Source organism: Hyperoodon ampullatus (genome assembly GCF_949752795.1).
Source record: "Hyperoodon ampullatus genome assembly, chromosome: 6".
Classification (NCBI taxonomy): domain Eukaryota; kingdom Metazoa; phylum Chordata; class Mammalia; order Artiodactyla; family Ziphiidae; genus Hyperoodon; species Hyperoodon ampullatus.
Window position 1 is genome coordinate 21069178 of NC_136919.1, and position 15795 is coordinate 21084972.

The window sequence follows — 15795 nt, forward strand, 5'->3', positions numbered from 1 at the left end:
TTGCTGTTGTTTTTTTTTTTTAAGTGAAATGTGACAACTTTCCTGTACTTTGTATTTTCAGTAGCGTGTGGCTTTATACGTTTTCATTAGATTTTTATTTATTTATTTATTTATTTTTGGCTGTGTTGGGTCTTCGTTGCACGCGGGTTTCCTCTAGTTGCGGCGAGCGGGGGCTACTCTTCGTTGCAGTGCACGGGCTTCTCATTGCGGTGGCTTCCCTTGTTGCGGAGCATGGGCTCTAGGCGCATGGGCTTCAGTAGTTGTGGCCCGCGGGCTCTAGAGCGCAGGCTCAGTAGTTGTGGCACACTGGCTTAGCTGCTCCTCGGCATGTGGGATCTTCCCGGACCAGGGCTCGAACCCGTGTCCCCTGCATTGGCAGGCAGATTCTTAACCACTCTGCCACCAGGGAAGCCCTTCATTAGAACTTTTAACACTTAATTCAAACCATGGACTTTATAAGTATTCTGAGATTATAAAATACCCTCTTCTATATACAAACTATTTCTGTTGCAAAAATGTTTTCTTTTTTTATACATAAAAAAATAGATCTTTCTATCTCCACTGGAGCTTAAAACATTACCATTTTTTTCCTCAATTAAATTCTGTTCTTGTATATGAAGTGAGAAGAATCAATACTCCAATATTTAAAAAGCATGAATGACCCGAGTCCTTATTAACTGTGGGCCATCACGCTCTCCTTCCCACTGCTTAAAGACCTACAGAGCTGAGACGGCCAAGGCCTGAAAGGCAAAGTTGCTTGTTTACAGACAAGGAAACAGATCTCATGTGGGCTGGTGACACGTCCAAGACCACAAGGCTAGTTTACAGCACAGCTAGGATGGTAACCCCCTTTTCCTAGTTTTCTAGTATTGAATATTGGAAGTAAATGTTATAGGTTATCTACAAAATCAGCTACCATATGAATCTAATTATGTCAGTGAATTTCTTCTATAGCTTTGATCTGAGCATGTGATTTTCTTTTTTTACCACTTTAAAAATATATATGTTATCTGGTAAGACTTTGTGAGGACAAGACAGGTACATTTAACCAGGGGGCTCAAATCATTCGTTGAAACATAGCAAAAAGAGCTGAGGTTCTGGAGGGACCCCAGAGCATCTCTCAGATTCCACACACTGTAACTCTCCACACGACAGTGTCTGTAGGATGCACCACTATGCTATGTAAGAAGCAAACAAGTCACATACATTCAGTACTCTGGAAATGAAGGCCTCATGGGCCAGGAATGTTTGGGATTTAACCATTGCAACAATTCATCTGGGCTGACTTTTTGGAAGTGGTCCCACTCAGACTGGTAATGGATTTGCTGTCATCCTCACCAGTTCTTTTCTTCACTTCCCTAGAGAGAGGAAGAGAGAAAGACATATAGACAGAGAGAGAAAGGAGATTACTGAGGTATAAAACTGAACTGTAAACAGCTCTATAGAAATAAAACAGCACTACTGAGCACTTGCTATGCACCATCCAGTGTTCAAAATGCTTTGTAGCTGTTGACTTATTTAATTCTCACAACAACTATGTGATTTTATTGTGCCCCATTTTATTTTTTTTTAATTTTTTTTTTTAATGATTTTTGGCTGTGTTGGGTCTTCGTTGCAGCGAGTGGGGCTACTCTTCGTTTGCGGTGCGCAGGCTTCTCATTGCCGTGGCTTCTCTTGTTACGGAGCACAGGCTTAGTTGCTCCGTGGCACGTGGGATCTTCCCGGACCAGGGCTCGAACCCATGTCCTCTGCATTGGCAGGCGGATTCTTAACCACTGTGCCCCCAGGGAAGCCCTGTGCCCCATTTTATATGTGAGGAAACGAAGGCAAAAAAAAAAGTTAAGAAATTTCCCTTTGGTCACACAGCTGGAGAAGTGGCACAGCAGTTGGGCTCCAGCGCCTGCATTCTAAGCACCAGGCCACACACTCATGCATGAACACACACACATGCCCAGGTGCATATACATGTGTGCACACACTCACATGCACACATAGACTACTCTTGCTCTCTCCTGTGGTTTCACATGGCTTATAGTCTGCCACATGCACAGCTCACGCCTTAGGATTCTGGAACCTGGCTCCCGTCCCCAGCTAATGCACAAAAGCAATGATGACTTTATAACCATTCTGTAATTATACACGATCATGGAGATAACAACAGATGGTTAAAATCCAGGGAAAAAAAGTCTTCCTTTTGCCTCTTCCTAAATTTCTTTTAGAATTAACTTCTAGAGGCAGCACTGGACCAAAGATCTCCATGATCTTATGAAAGCCCCCTAGGAAGTCTCCTATCCCTGGGGATGCTTGGGAAATACACCCTTAGACAAGCTGAATGGCAGTCTCTGTGGGTGAGGAGAGTGTGACAGCTCGTCCCCAAGATGGTCCCAAAGAATTCTGCCTCCCTGTAGTGGTGAAGCTTGTGCAGCTGCCCCCTGGTCAGCACCAGCTCTGTGACTGCTCAGACCAGTAGAATGGCGAGGAAATGGTGTGCTGAGATTTCCAAGCCAGGCATTAATCAGGCCTGGCCACTTTGAGCTGAAATTTAAGCAGCCCAGGGTTCTTCGCTGGAGAGGGGTCAGAGAGGTCCCGGGGGCTGAGATCCACAGGGAGGAGCATCCTGGCCGCAGACGTGCAGACGCGCCACAGCCCGTGTCCATCTGACTGCGAACACATGAGACACCCAAGGGAGAGGAGCTGAGGACTCTTCAAGTGAGATCCAGTCAATTCTGGCAATTTCAGAAAATAAAAAGTGGTGCTGTTCTAGGCAATTAGATTTTGGGTGGTTTGTTACAGAGCAGTAGGTCCTGGGAACTGGCATATTCCCAGCACAGCAACGCTGTTCAACAGGAATAGAATGTAATATAATCCACATATGTAATTTAAAATGTTTAGCAGCCACATTAAAAAATGTAAAGAGACAAGTGAAATTAATTTTATTAATATATTTTATTTAACTCAGTATTGCAAAAATACTATCATTTCAGCATGTAACCAATAAAAATATTAATGAGGTATTTTACAATGTTTATACTGTCTTCAAAACCTAGTATTTATTTAATATATCCAGCACATCTCAGCTTGGATCAGCCATACTTCAAGCAGCTAGTGGCCACCAAACCGGTCAGCACAGCCCCAGAAGGAGCTGATACCTGCTAACCTTTGAAAACCACTGCACTGTGAGTAGGAAACAAAAGGAAAACTAGTTCTTGCTGAAGGCCAGTTAATAAATGCTATGTTACATGTCTTCACATATTCCTTATTTAATACAAATAACACTCACACCCGCTCGCACAAAATCCTGACAGGCGACAGGTGAGCATCACTGTCCTCACTTCACAGATAAGGAATCAAAGACTCAGGAAAAGAAGGAAGATACACAGTTCAATCCATAAACCCTATAAGACTCAGTTCAGACTTCTAACCTCCAGAACTGTAAGATAATACATTTTTATTGCTTAAACCACAAGACTAGTGGGAATTTGTTACAATGACGATAGAAAACTAGTACAACTTCCAAATGCCAAATCTCGACCACTTGGTCATTCAATAAATGTCTGATTTATGCCAAGCTCTGGGATCCTCAACTAGTGAGCTTTGAGAGAGAGACAGATGTCTTCTGAATAAATTGTTACCAGGTCCCAAAAGAGCTGCTAACACACAAGCACAGCGTTTGCAGCAACACAAAAGGTGTACCACAGTTGTGCTGGGGCGAGGGAAAGGCAGCTTTGTGGAGACTGAGCTTCAGGGAGACTTTGACAGTGGAGCAACCTCTTGATGGGATAGGAATTCACCTTCATGTAATGAGGAAGGGAGATCCCAGGTACAGGAAACAGCATGCATGAGGCGAAGAGGCATAAGAGAACCTGGCCACAACTGGAAGCAAAGTTTGCTGTGTGGATAGATTATCTTTCATTTGGGAAGCAAGATAAGAGATGCAAACAAAGGTAGGTGAGGTTGGGCTCTGAGGGACTATTAGCCACTTGTTAAGGAGCTTGGACTCTATGCTGTAGGTAGGACACCTACCTACAGCAAGAAAGAAAGTCTTAATTGGATTTTTATTTACAAAGATTACCCTGTTTACAGGGTGGGGGATGAACTGATGCTGGAGAAACTCTGAGGCAGAAACTGAGGTGCCTCCTGCACTACCTGGAGTAGGAAATTCTGAGGCCTGAAGCAAAACAGAGAGAGAGAGAGAGAGAGAGAATACGGACAGATCCAAGAAAGATTACAGAGAGGTCACCTAATCAATAGGACCCCAGAACCCACTAGAGGTAGGTGATGGAGAAAGAGAGGAAGGAGTCAAGACTGATTCTGGTTGGTAGTTTCCTGATATAGGAAATGTAGAAGGAGGAACAATTTTAAAGAAAAATTAACACATTAGAATTTGGACATGTTGGGGCAGTCATGCCTATGGAATTCCCATTTGTTGGTGGATGGGAATATGGTAATGGAATTTTTTTTTAAAGATGGGGATTAAAAATACAGAAATTGGGGGCTTCCCTGGGGGCGCAGTGGTTGGGAGCCCGCCTGCCGATGTCCCGGTCCGGGAGGATCCAACGTGCCGCGGAGCGGCTGGGCCCGTGAGCTATGGCCGCTGAGCCTGCACATCTGGAGCCTGTGCTCTGCAATGGGAGAGGCCACAACAGTGAGAGGCCTGCGTACTGCAAAAAAAAAAAAAAAAAAAAAAAATACAGAAATTGGAAGTCATCAGCTAGACATAGTTCTAGAAACCATGGGGGTGGAAGACATTAGGCAGAGAGAGAAAGGAAAGAGGAAGAGAGTGCAGAATAGAATCCTGAGATTACCAACATTCAAAAGGCAAGCCAGAGATACAGAGTAATGAAAAGTCCCAATTTTGCTCTTAGCAGCTGTGTCACTTTGAGCAAGCTGATTAAGCATTCTAATTCCCAATTTTCTTATCTGTACAATGGGTATAGTACTCACAGCATCCTCACAAGACAACTCACATCGCTCCCTTCTGGGAGGTCCAACAGCCTCTATTAGCTACATATCATATGGCTGCCTGGTCATATATTTTGTTTTCTTTTTTTTCTCTAATATTAAATTGTATGGCCTATCTTACATACCCTGATATCCCTACATGGCTTTGATGCTGAGCACTCATAATTATGCAGATATTATTGAACCTGAAAGCAAATACTAAGGGAAAAAAAATAGGTACCCATATTGTTCACCTGGACTTCAGTTTCTTTAATCTGCCAAAAATGCAGGCACATCCCACTTTAAGGAAATCAGGAAGATACAATTTCATACAACTCAAACAGGTTTAAGGCTGGGAAAATTAAATTACCTCACCAAAAACTACCATGTGCTTCACAACTGCATTTTGAATGACTCAATCTTACGGACAGGTTTACACCCAGTGGGCTCAGCAGTGGCGCTGATACATCAGCCTGAACTTTTTGTGTTTTTCTCAAATTTCAGGCCATTGATCGATTTAATGCCTGTTGAACTTGAATGTTTAAAGCCTGTGGCTCTAGTGACGGCAAATGTATTTACCAATGGACAATGGTTGGGATGAATTTCCTATCAGCCCTACAGGGAAAGTGCATTTCTAGGAGAAACTTTTCCTGGGATTGAGAGGTTTTCCAAGAAAAAGCAGAGGAGTTCAGGTTGTTAAGCAAACATTTATGGCCTCCCTTTGAAGACAAATTTCGTTTCAGACAGTGCAAATCCGTAAACTCTTCTAGTTCAAGTTTTATGACATGACGTGGAATGAAAGGGACCATGCCGGGAAATATCTTATGAAATCTAAATGAAGAACTTACATGTTTTGCATTATATATAACATTCTAAAGGCTGTAACACTTTATTTTTTTGTCACATCTTTATTGGAGTATAATTGCTTTACAATGTTGTGTTAGTTTCTGCTGTACGACAAAGTGAATCAGCTATATGTATACATATATCCCCATATCCCCTCCCTCTTGCTTCTCCCTCCCACCCTCCTTATCCCACCCCTCTAGGTCATCACAAAGCACTGAGCTGATCTCCCTGTGCTATGCAGCAGCTTCCCACTAGCTATCCTTTTTACATTTGGTAGTATATATACGTCCATGCCACTCTCTCACTTTGTCCCAGTTTACCCTTCCCTCTCCCCATGTCCTCAAGTCCATTCTCTACGTCTGCAACTTAATTCCTGCCCTGCCACTAGGTTCAGCAGTACCATTTTTTTAGATTCCATATATACGTGTTAGCATATGGTATTTGTTTTTCTCTTTCTTACTTCATTCTGTATGACAGACTCTAAGTCCATCCACCTCACTACAAATAACCCAATTTCTTTTTTAATGACTGAGTAACATTCCATTGTATATATGTGCCACATCTTCTTTATCCATTCATCTGTTGATGGACACTTAGGTTGATTCCATGTCCCAGCTATTATAAATACTGCTGCAGTGAACATTGTGGTACATGTTTCTTTTTGAATTATGGTTTTCTCAGGGTATATGCCCAGTAGTGGGATTCCTGGGTCATATAGTAGTTCTATTTTTAGTTTTTTAAGGAACCTCCATACAGTTCTCCATAGTGGCTGTATCAATTTACATTCCCACCAACAGCACGAGAGGGTTCCCTTTTCTCCACACCCCCTCCAGCATTTATTGTTTGTAGATATTTTGATGATGGCCATTCTGACTGGTGTGAGGTGATACTTCATTGTGGGGCTTTTTGTTGTTGTTGTTGTTGTTGTTGTTTTTGCCGTACGCGGGCCTCTCACTGTTGTGGTCTCTCCCGTTGCGGAGCACAGGCTCCGGAAGCACAGGCCCAGCGGCCATGGCTCACGGATCCAGCCGCTCCGCAGCATGTGGGATCCTCCTGGACCGGGGCACGAACCCATGTCCCCTGCATCGGCAGGCGGACTCTCAACCACTGCGCCACCAGGGAAGCCCTTCATTGTGGTTTTGATTTGCATTTCTCTAATGGTTAGTGATGTTGAGCATCTTTTCATGTGTTTGTTGGCAATCTGTATGCCTTCCTTTGAGAAATGTCTATTTAGGTCTTCTGCCCATTTTTGGATTGGGTTATTTGTTTTTTTGATATTGAGCTACATGAGCTGCTTGTATATTTTTGAAATTAATCCTTTGTCAGTTGCTTCATTTACAAATATTTTCTCCCATTCTAAGGGTTGTCTTTTCGTCTTGCTTATGGTTTCATTTGCTGTGCAAAAGCTTTTAAGTTTCATTAGGTCCCATTTGTTTATTTTTGGTTTTATTTCCATCTCTCTAGGAGGTGGGTCAAAAAGGATCTTGCTGTGATTTATGTCATAGAGTGTTCTGCCTATGTTTTCCTCTAAGAGTTTGATAGTTTCTGGCCTTACATTTAGGTCTTTAATCCATCTGGAGTTTATTTTTGTGTATGGTGTGTAACACTTTTTTAAATGGTAGTTTTACCTGTGGAAACTATGCCGTTTTCACTTAAGACTTGGGTACTTTGACAAGCAAATCTGATGGCACAGTATAAAGCAAATTAAAGTCTCTACATGTTTGTTTATTTCTAATTTTCATATTTAACACATTGTTAACAGAACTCAGAGGACTCAAGCCAGGCCACAATACAATAACAACCATTTAAAAAACTCCTTGATAAGTGGTTCACAAGAAGTGACCTTGTTATCAAATGCTTCTGCACACCGGTGTTTTGTGTTCCCAAAGAAACACAAACCTGAGTGGAAGCTACACTGTAAACAGGGTGGTGCCGGGCTGAGCCAACTCTCTGGCAGGAGCACACGGGGGAAGGGCACAAGCGGCCTCCAGCTCTCCTATCCTTGTAACATAGAGAATCGATTATAAAAAGAGAATCAATTCTGCAATCTGGGTGTGACAGTGGCACTCTGGAGTCATTTAACTGTAATATGACCCCACAAGACAATTCAGTGTTAAATAGTGATTATGTTATTCAGTGGAGTGCAGGCTGTTATATATAGAATCATAGACTGTCAGGACTAGAAAGGGCCTTAGGGATCATTTTCTTCGGCACCCTCGTTGTACAGATTAGAAATGCCTAAAGGAAGACAGGGACTTAGTCAAGACTCTTCAGCTGTTCGGGGTAAATTTAAGATCAGACTTTGAGCCTCCTGACACTACACTCCTCCAACGGGGTGGGCAGAAGCCAGCAGCCATGCGGAGGGCCTGACCTGCAGCATCATTTCCTGCTCATCCAGGACAGCAATGCAGCACCCCCTGCCTGAAGCTAAGGTAGCACCGAGCCCCTTATTGTACTAAAGTTAAGATTCTTATAAAACCAGAATCTCACAAATGATCAGGAAAAGAACTACACACCTAAAGTTATGTTTTTGCTTTGTCAGCAATTAAAGTATCATTGGCCTGGATTTTGTTAATGCACGTTTCTTTTCTCTCTCTCTCTTTTTTTTTTTTTGGATATTTAATCCCTTTAGACCAGCAAAGAATCATCTTTTCATTTGTGGCAGAAAACTAGGCAGAAGAAATAAATCTAACAGAAAACATTCTTATTTCCTAAGAATGCTGCAAGGATTAAAGTACAGTTAAATCCAAGGTCTTCAATGATGCAATTTTCATTCTAATCCACATCCCAAAGTATTATTTATTGTTAACACCATTGACTTAGCTTAATAATTACCTGGGTAATAATTTAAACAAAGTACTTCCAACTGGTATGATATACAATTTGCTTTGTTGAGTTTTTTTTTCCCTTTACCTTGGAAAATGTCATAATAGACAGCTATATTCATAATAGTCTCCTGTGTTTAAAATCTGGTTTCTGGAAGTGATTCATACACGTCAACTATTAGCTTTGTGGTGACATTTTGCAGAAACATCAACGACACCTCGGATGTACCTCCTTTGTTTGGCAGTAAAGGTATTTTGCCAAAGTTCACAGTGAACAAGCAGCATTACCAGTTTTTATAAAAACCATGTTTGTTTCTCCAACCACTACTGAAAGACAAACAGTGTTTTCCAACGTAGATTCATGTTATGGTCAAGAAATCTGGCACACACAACAGCTAAGTGAAAATTCAATCCTGTATCCAGTTTTCAAAATGTAAGGCAAAACTTTACCGGGAGAGATGGAGAACAGCTTCCACTATATTTGAACCATCTTTGGCGTTTGTTTTACAAAATAATGTCCCATAGGTCTGTAAAAAATATAAGTACACCATTAAATGAAGGCTTTAATTAGAGTTCCTGGAATGTTAGCTTTTAAAACCAATAAAATAAAATAAAAATACTCCCCTTTTGAGTATGCTAAAACTAATAGCTAAGAAATTGAATTCAAAGTTTCAATACTTAAAAAAAAACAGGTTTGAGCCTAGTTATTCCAGGAACAACTCCTAGTCAGAGGATTTTTATTTTGCATCCAAAAAAAAGAACCCGTAATACAAAATTTCATGTTTTAAGGTTCTTATTTCCAAGAGTCACACATGCTACCAAGTGTTCTCTATCAAATAATTTGAGAGAGAGAAAAATGATAGGTTAAGGTAACCACTCAGGAATTAAATGTCCATCTAAAGTATGTGATGAATTGGGAGGTTGGGATTGACATATATACACTAATATGTATAAAATGGATAACTAATAAGAACCTGCTGTATAAGAAAGAAAGAAAGAAAGAAAGGAAGAAAGGAAGAAAGTCTCCTTTTGGCCAGAAGCTAACACACATTCTCCTTCACCCTATCATCTTTTCCTATCAAGATTCAACAGCCTCTCTGTCACTAAAACCAATGGACATTTTCTAGTCCTCTATTTTTCAACCCCCCAGTGGTTATGCATACAATCATCGATCATACCACTCTCTTTCTTCAAACCCTTTATTGCTTTCCCCCATCCCTCTCAAGTAATACTGAAATGCTTACCTGGCCAACAAGGCTTAGCTTGTAGGTGGCCCCAGCCAACCTCCCAGTGTTACCTGTCACCACTCTCCCTCACTCACAATGCTCAAGTTACCCTGGCCGTCCCTCTCTTTCCCCAATGCTCCAAATTCCCTCCCACCTCAGGACCTGTGCACCTACTGTTCCCACTACTAAGTCATCCCCTACCCCACTAACCCCCTTCACCAGGCTGACTTTTACCTCCCTTCTAGATTTTTAGGTAATCCTCCCTTGAAGTTAAGTGTTTTCTAACTCTGAAAAGTCGATATTAGGTTTTCCTATTATAAAACCTCTTGACATGTGTATTTTCCCAGTATAGCACTTGCCACAGCTGTAATTGACCAAGTTATTTTTGTGTGTCTTTGTCTAACAAGCTGGAGACAATTTCCCTTAGGAAAGGAGAACTGTGTGTGCTGTGGGGCTGGGTGTGGGTGACACAGCCCTGTGTGGGATACGGGCAGGATGTGATGGGTGTTCCGGAGCAGAGAGAAAGGGAACAACCTAACAACAGGCAAAGACTACCGTGAAACCTTTACCCATGAGCCCCCAAATCCACAGAAAAGCTTAAAAAACAAACAAACATGAATGTATTTCTAGTAGAAATGGGTAGTGCTGCTACCTGGCACAGCCAGAATGTTATGGGGGTGAAATAGAGACTGCCTTTGAGGATGCAGGAGGGTGGAGGTCAAGAGATGCATAATAAGGAAGCAAACCTCAGGAAATCTGAGAAATCGTGAAGAGGGAATAAAACTGGCCTGCAGCCAGGAATTCTGAAATCTCTAGAGGGACATGTAGATTACATGAGTTTAATATCTATCTGCCCCAGACAGTAAACTACGTGAGGGCAAGGACAGTCTGCTTTGTTCTCTACCCTTTGCTCAGCTCACAATGAAGTGCTTTTCACATGGTGGATACAATTAAATATGTGTTGAATCAATCTCTTCTGTATTTCATTGCCTAGTTTTGATGCTTATCATATTTGGTTCAAAGTTCTAAAATTTAAAACAAGTAATAATTCCAACTTAAAATAGTGAGGTTGTGACTTCCCTGGTGGTCCAGTGGCTAAGACTCCGAGCTCCCAATGCAGGGGGTCCAGGTTCGATCCCTGGTCAGGGAACTAGATTCCACATGCCACAACTAAGAGTTTGCAAGTCACAGCTAAAGACCCCGCATGCCACAACTAAGAGATCCTGCATGCCGCAACTAAAGATCCCGTGTACCACGACGAAGACCCGATGCAGCCAAATAAATAAATAAATAATATTTTTTTAAAATAGTGAGCTTGAAACTTCTTTTTAAAGTTAACATGTATATGCTACAGAGCAGTCCTTTCATGGTGCTGAGGACAGACAGCAACGATAGCAACATCAGGTCAGACTGTTATGGTAAGAACCTCTTATTTAACCCAAGGAGCATCTGGGTCCTTGTTTGGGTAAGACAAGTCGCAAGAGGGCCATGCAGCCTTCTGATACAATGATAATAACGAGAGAATAAACATTACCCACAATAACAATCTGGACAGAAACAGGGTCCAACCACTATACAAATGCATAACCAAAAATAATTTTACACTATTCCAACTGAATATAAACCTTACAGAAAAGAACAAGTCTTCCAATTCCCTTCACCCCTTCACCCAGGTGACACACAGCACCACCTGCTGCCCCTTGGCACAGGGACCCTCTGCAACCAAACCCATGTTTTCAAAATAGGACACCCATTCTTTTCCCTTTACCCAAATTCCGGGACTAGAGAAGGGTTCCAGGAGCTGGGGAAGAGTGAGGAGTAAGACGGGATAATTTTGCCTCCTCTTTGTCCCTGACACTCAGTGGGGGAAAATGATCACGTGATGCTTTTACCTCTCTAAGGGATTTAATTCTTGGTGCAATTACCAACAGTTATGGGGCAGACAGGCATGGGGGGCACTGGGAGTTCTGCCTGTATAAGGACAGAAGACCCATCAAACTGAGTGGAGGTCCGTCAAACAACCTCTTCAGTTAAGGTTGACAAAAGTGGAAGAACCCTTCCAGTTGGACCCACTCTCACTCTTACCATGGCCAGTTTTTCTCCAAGGTACCCTGGGACATGTTTTTGTCCCTCTGCTTCAGCAGCATCATGAAGATCAGCCTTGTTTCCTACCAACACGATAGGAATGCTCTCATGGGCTGCAGCCTACCACAAAGAAAAGGAAAAAACTGTGCACACGTCACACATTGGACAAGTTATGAGGATGATGACGACAACAGCTACCATTTCCAAATGCCCCTTATGTGCCACGTGATGTATACACAATATCTTCAAACCGCAAACTATCTCTAAAAGGAGCCAAACTTTCTCCCATTGCCAGGTGAGAAAACTGAAATTCAGAGAGGTTAAATAAGACCTTGTAAGGACCAGGGCCAGGGTGGTCCAAACTGATTCCATCACCCTTGCCACTATACAAACCAATAAAACTCAAGAGGCGTGACCGCAAAACTCTACTCGGCTGTGGTGCCCACATAACTTTCCACCACTTTCACTCCAAACAGTGGTGATTACAAATCAACTTCATTACCCCAGGTATAAAACACACAAGAGGGCTTCCCTGGTGGCGCAGTGGTTGGGAGTCCGCCTGCCGGTGCAGGGGGCGCGGGTTCGTGCCCCGATCCCGGAGGATCCCGCGTGCCGCGGAGCGGCTGGGCCCGCGAGCCATGGCCGCGGAACCTGTGTGTCCGGAGCCTGTGCTCCGCGGCGGGGGAGGCCACAGCAGTGAGAGGCCCGCGTACAGCAAAAAAAAAAAAAAAAAAACACACAAGAATTCCCTCAGCTACAATGGGACAAAAATGGAGTCTGAAAGTTCCACACTCACTGCTCTCTGGTTTATAACAAAAGCAAAATACAAGGGCCCTAAAGGTCAACATTTTTCTTGTGAGCAGTCACTGAGCGATCACTCAAAGTAACAGACTCTTAGGATTAATGTCCCCAAATCAGCACAGCACGCTGTCACACAGCCCCGACACTCACAGGGGAGCTGGCGAGCGCAGCGGAAGCGGTGAGAGGCAGGATTAAGCTTGAGACCCCACCAATCCCACCACGTGGCTGCTCACTGGCTGCGTGAAGTCAGGCAAGTCTGTTCCTGGTTCTGCCTCACCTTTGCTATCTGTAAAATGAAGGGATCAGCAAGGGCACATCCTCCTTCAGCAGGCGGGATGAGAAGGGAGGACAAGCAGACAACCCTTGCTCTGGATCCTGAACAAGAGAGACAGCAGCCCTGACTGAGACGTGGGGAATGACCCTTTGCGGTGCCTAAAGACATCCAGGTGCTCATCCGCTTCGGGGCCACACCTGATACAGCATCAAGAAATGAGCCTCAGGAACAAGGAAACTGTATTCAACTTCCTTTCTCTTCAGACCATTTTCCTCCAACTGAACGTACCAGAGTGAAGTAAAAGCGAAGGGGAGAAGGAAATGAAAGGCCTTCCCTAAAACTGGACACCCCACCCATTAAGGTGTTAAGTAACTGCGTTCGGTGGGGAACTGCTCAGGATCCAAGGGGGCATCACGTGGAAGCCATGAATCAAATATTCGCTTAAGGGCTTCCCTGGTGGCACAGTGGTTGAGAATCTGCCTGCCGATGCAGGGGAGACGGGTTCGAGCCCTGGTCTGTGGGGGGGTCCCACATGCCATGGAGCAACTGGGCCTGTGAGCCACAGCTACTGAGCCTGCGCGCCTGGAGCCTGTGCTCCGCAACAAGAGAGGCCGCGATAGTGAGAGGCCCGCGCACCGCGATGGGGAGTGGCCCCAGCTTGCCACAGCTAGAGAAAGCCCTAGCACAGAAACGAAGACCCAACGCAGCCATAAATAAACAAATAAATAAATTTTAAAAATTAAAAAAAAGGACTACTTTAAATATATATATATATATATATATATATATTCGCTTAAGTAAGCCAAGGGTCTGAGCATCTAAATGACTTCCCAAAGTCATACAAGAACAAACTGGCACCTCCTTCAAGTCCTGACTCAAATATCACCTTCTGGAGTGGCTACCCTGACCACACTACCTGCAGCCCCCTGCCTCACCATAAGGCCAATCATCCAGCCCTCTTTTTGTTTTCATAAAATTTATCACTTTCTATCATTCTACTTATTTTACTTAAGTTTGTTGTGTATTATGCCTCCCCCACTGGAGCACAAGCTCCATAAGGGTAGGGCTCTGTGTTTTACTAATGGATATATTGCAAGCACTAGCCCAGTACACACACAAAGCAGGTATTTCAAAAATATTTTTGAATGTGTAAAAGAGACAAATATTGTTTGAATATTGTAAATATTCAAACAATAAATGATTTATGACAGGTAAGTAAATGGTCTTCATTTTATTATAAGATTTTGTAACCCAGTGGTTTTCAATCGAAGTGTATTAATTATTAATTCAGAGGGTTCATTCACCACTGACATTCTACTGCTTCTCAACCCTCTGGCTTATCCCAACGATCTCACCATTAGTTTCTACCCATATTTATAGTGGCCATATAAATCATCCCAATACAATTTCCTCAAATTAGAAAAGGTAAGCCATGGCAAAGGTTCATTGTGATAAGTGAAAAGTCAAACGCCAAGTGGCATCTAATTTTTTCTACATATCAAATTCAAGAATTCATCTTGAATACAGTTTTCTTCCTTTTTAGACCATACGAAAGGTAACACGAATAGCTAAAAAGGTCACTTATCATATGTAGGTGCTTATTTAGCAAATTATGGCCATGGGGCCCCTGGCACAGGCCACAGCTGGTCACTAAGGGCTATTTCAACCCTATGGCTGACCCTGCCTTTTGTGCCTCCTTTTCTTGAATATAATCCAAAGTCTTAAAATGAAGACCAAATCCAACAGTTCCAACAATAAAATGTTTTGCTATAGATCTTAAACATCTGTATGTATGAGTGAGCTGGGATTATCCATTCTCACCGGATTCTCCAAACTCACTGGTCTATCCCAGGGAGGTCATCTGTTCCCTTGAGTAGATGCCTCTCCTCTATGCACTAACTACCTTGGAGATCCTTTCTTGACATCAAAAGATTTTTTTTTTCTTAATTTGCTGCACACTCTGGTGCTTAATCAAAGGAGCAACCAGTGTTGAATCAGGAGGTCCCATTTCCCCTTCTACCCCTAACCCCTAAATAACCAAAAACCAGTGTCATACACTTTCTATGCCTTAGGTTTCTCATAAAAAGTGAGAATAACATTACATTTCTTACCTCCTTTCTCAGATATGTTACAGAGGTGAATATAACATGTGGGAAATTTTGTGAAATAAAATACTATATAAATGTCAACAAGCTTTCATTGTGTTCATAATAATTTTAAGTCGTGATATTTCAGTTGAACAAAATGCATGTTTATTTATCATTGTCTAGGTCTTATTGCAATTTCAACCAGTCATTTCTTAAATCACTTCTCTAGTTAGAAAGAAAACACTCATTCTGGTGATTTACAGGGTATGAAATAGGCCCAACTGAAGAATCTAGAGGCTAACCTGAGATCAGACAGCAATCAGTTCTCTGTTCAGCCACCACTGCACTTAAAGCCTGTTAAAAATTATAGATAATAGACTTACTTGAAAAATTGTATTAGCCACCAGTTTTGTTTTGTTTTTCTCCAGGAGAGCGTGCTAAACCATGGCTTGAACTGCAGTGTCATGGTTATTAATGACTGTTGGTAGCACACTAACTGTGGTCAAAATCATTTCCTACTTGAAACAGTATTTACCATGGGGCTTCCCTGGTGGCACAGTGGTTGAGAATCTTCCTGCTAATGCAGGGGGCACGGGTTCGAGCCCTGGGCTGGGAGGATCCCACATGCCGCGGAGCAACTAGGCCCGTGAGCCACAACTACTGAGCCTGCGCGTCTGGAGCCTGTGCTCCGCAACAAGAGAGGCCGTGAT

At 42.8% G+C, this 15795-nt stretch overlaps 1 pseudogene across 1 annotated transcript in view; it reads right to left on the minus strand.

The window, feature by feature from the left end:
- Positions 1-1255: 1255 nt before the first annotated feature.
- LOC307054781 (ras and EF-hand domain-containing protein-like) overlaps positions 1256-15795 on the minus strand; it is a 50484-nt pseudogene continuing 35944 nt past the window's right edge. Inside the window, exons 10-12 of the transcript in view lie at positions 11924-12043; positions 9063-9139; positions 1256-1358 (exon numbers count right to left, since the gene is read on the minus strand). The product of the transcript in view is annotated as a ras and EF-hand domain-containing protein-like (transcript). The remainder of the gene's footprint in view (positions 1359-9062; positions 9140-11923; positions 12044-15795) is intronic.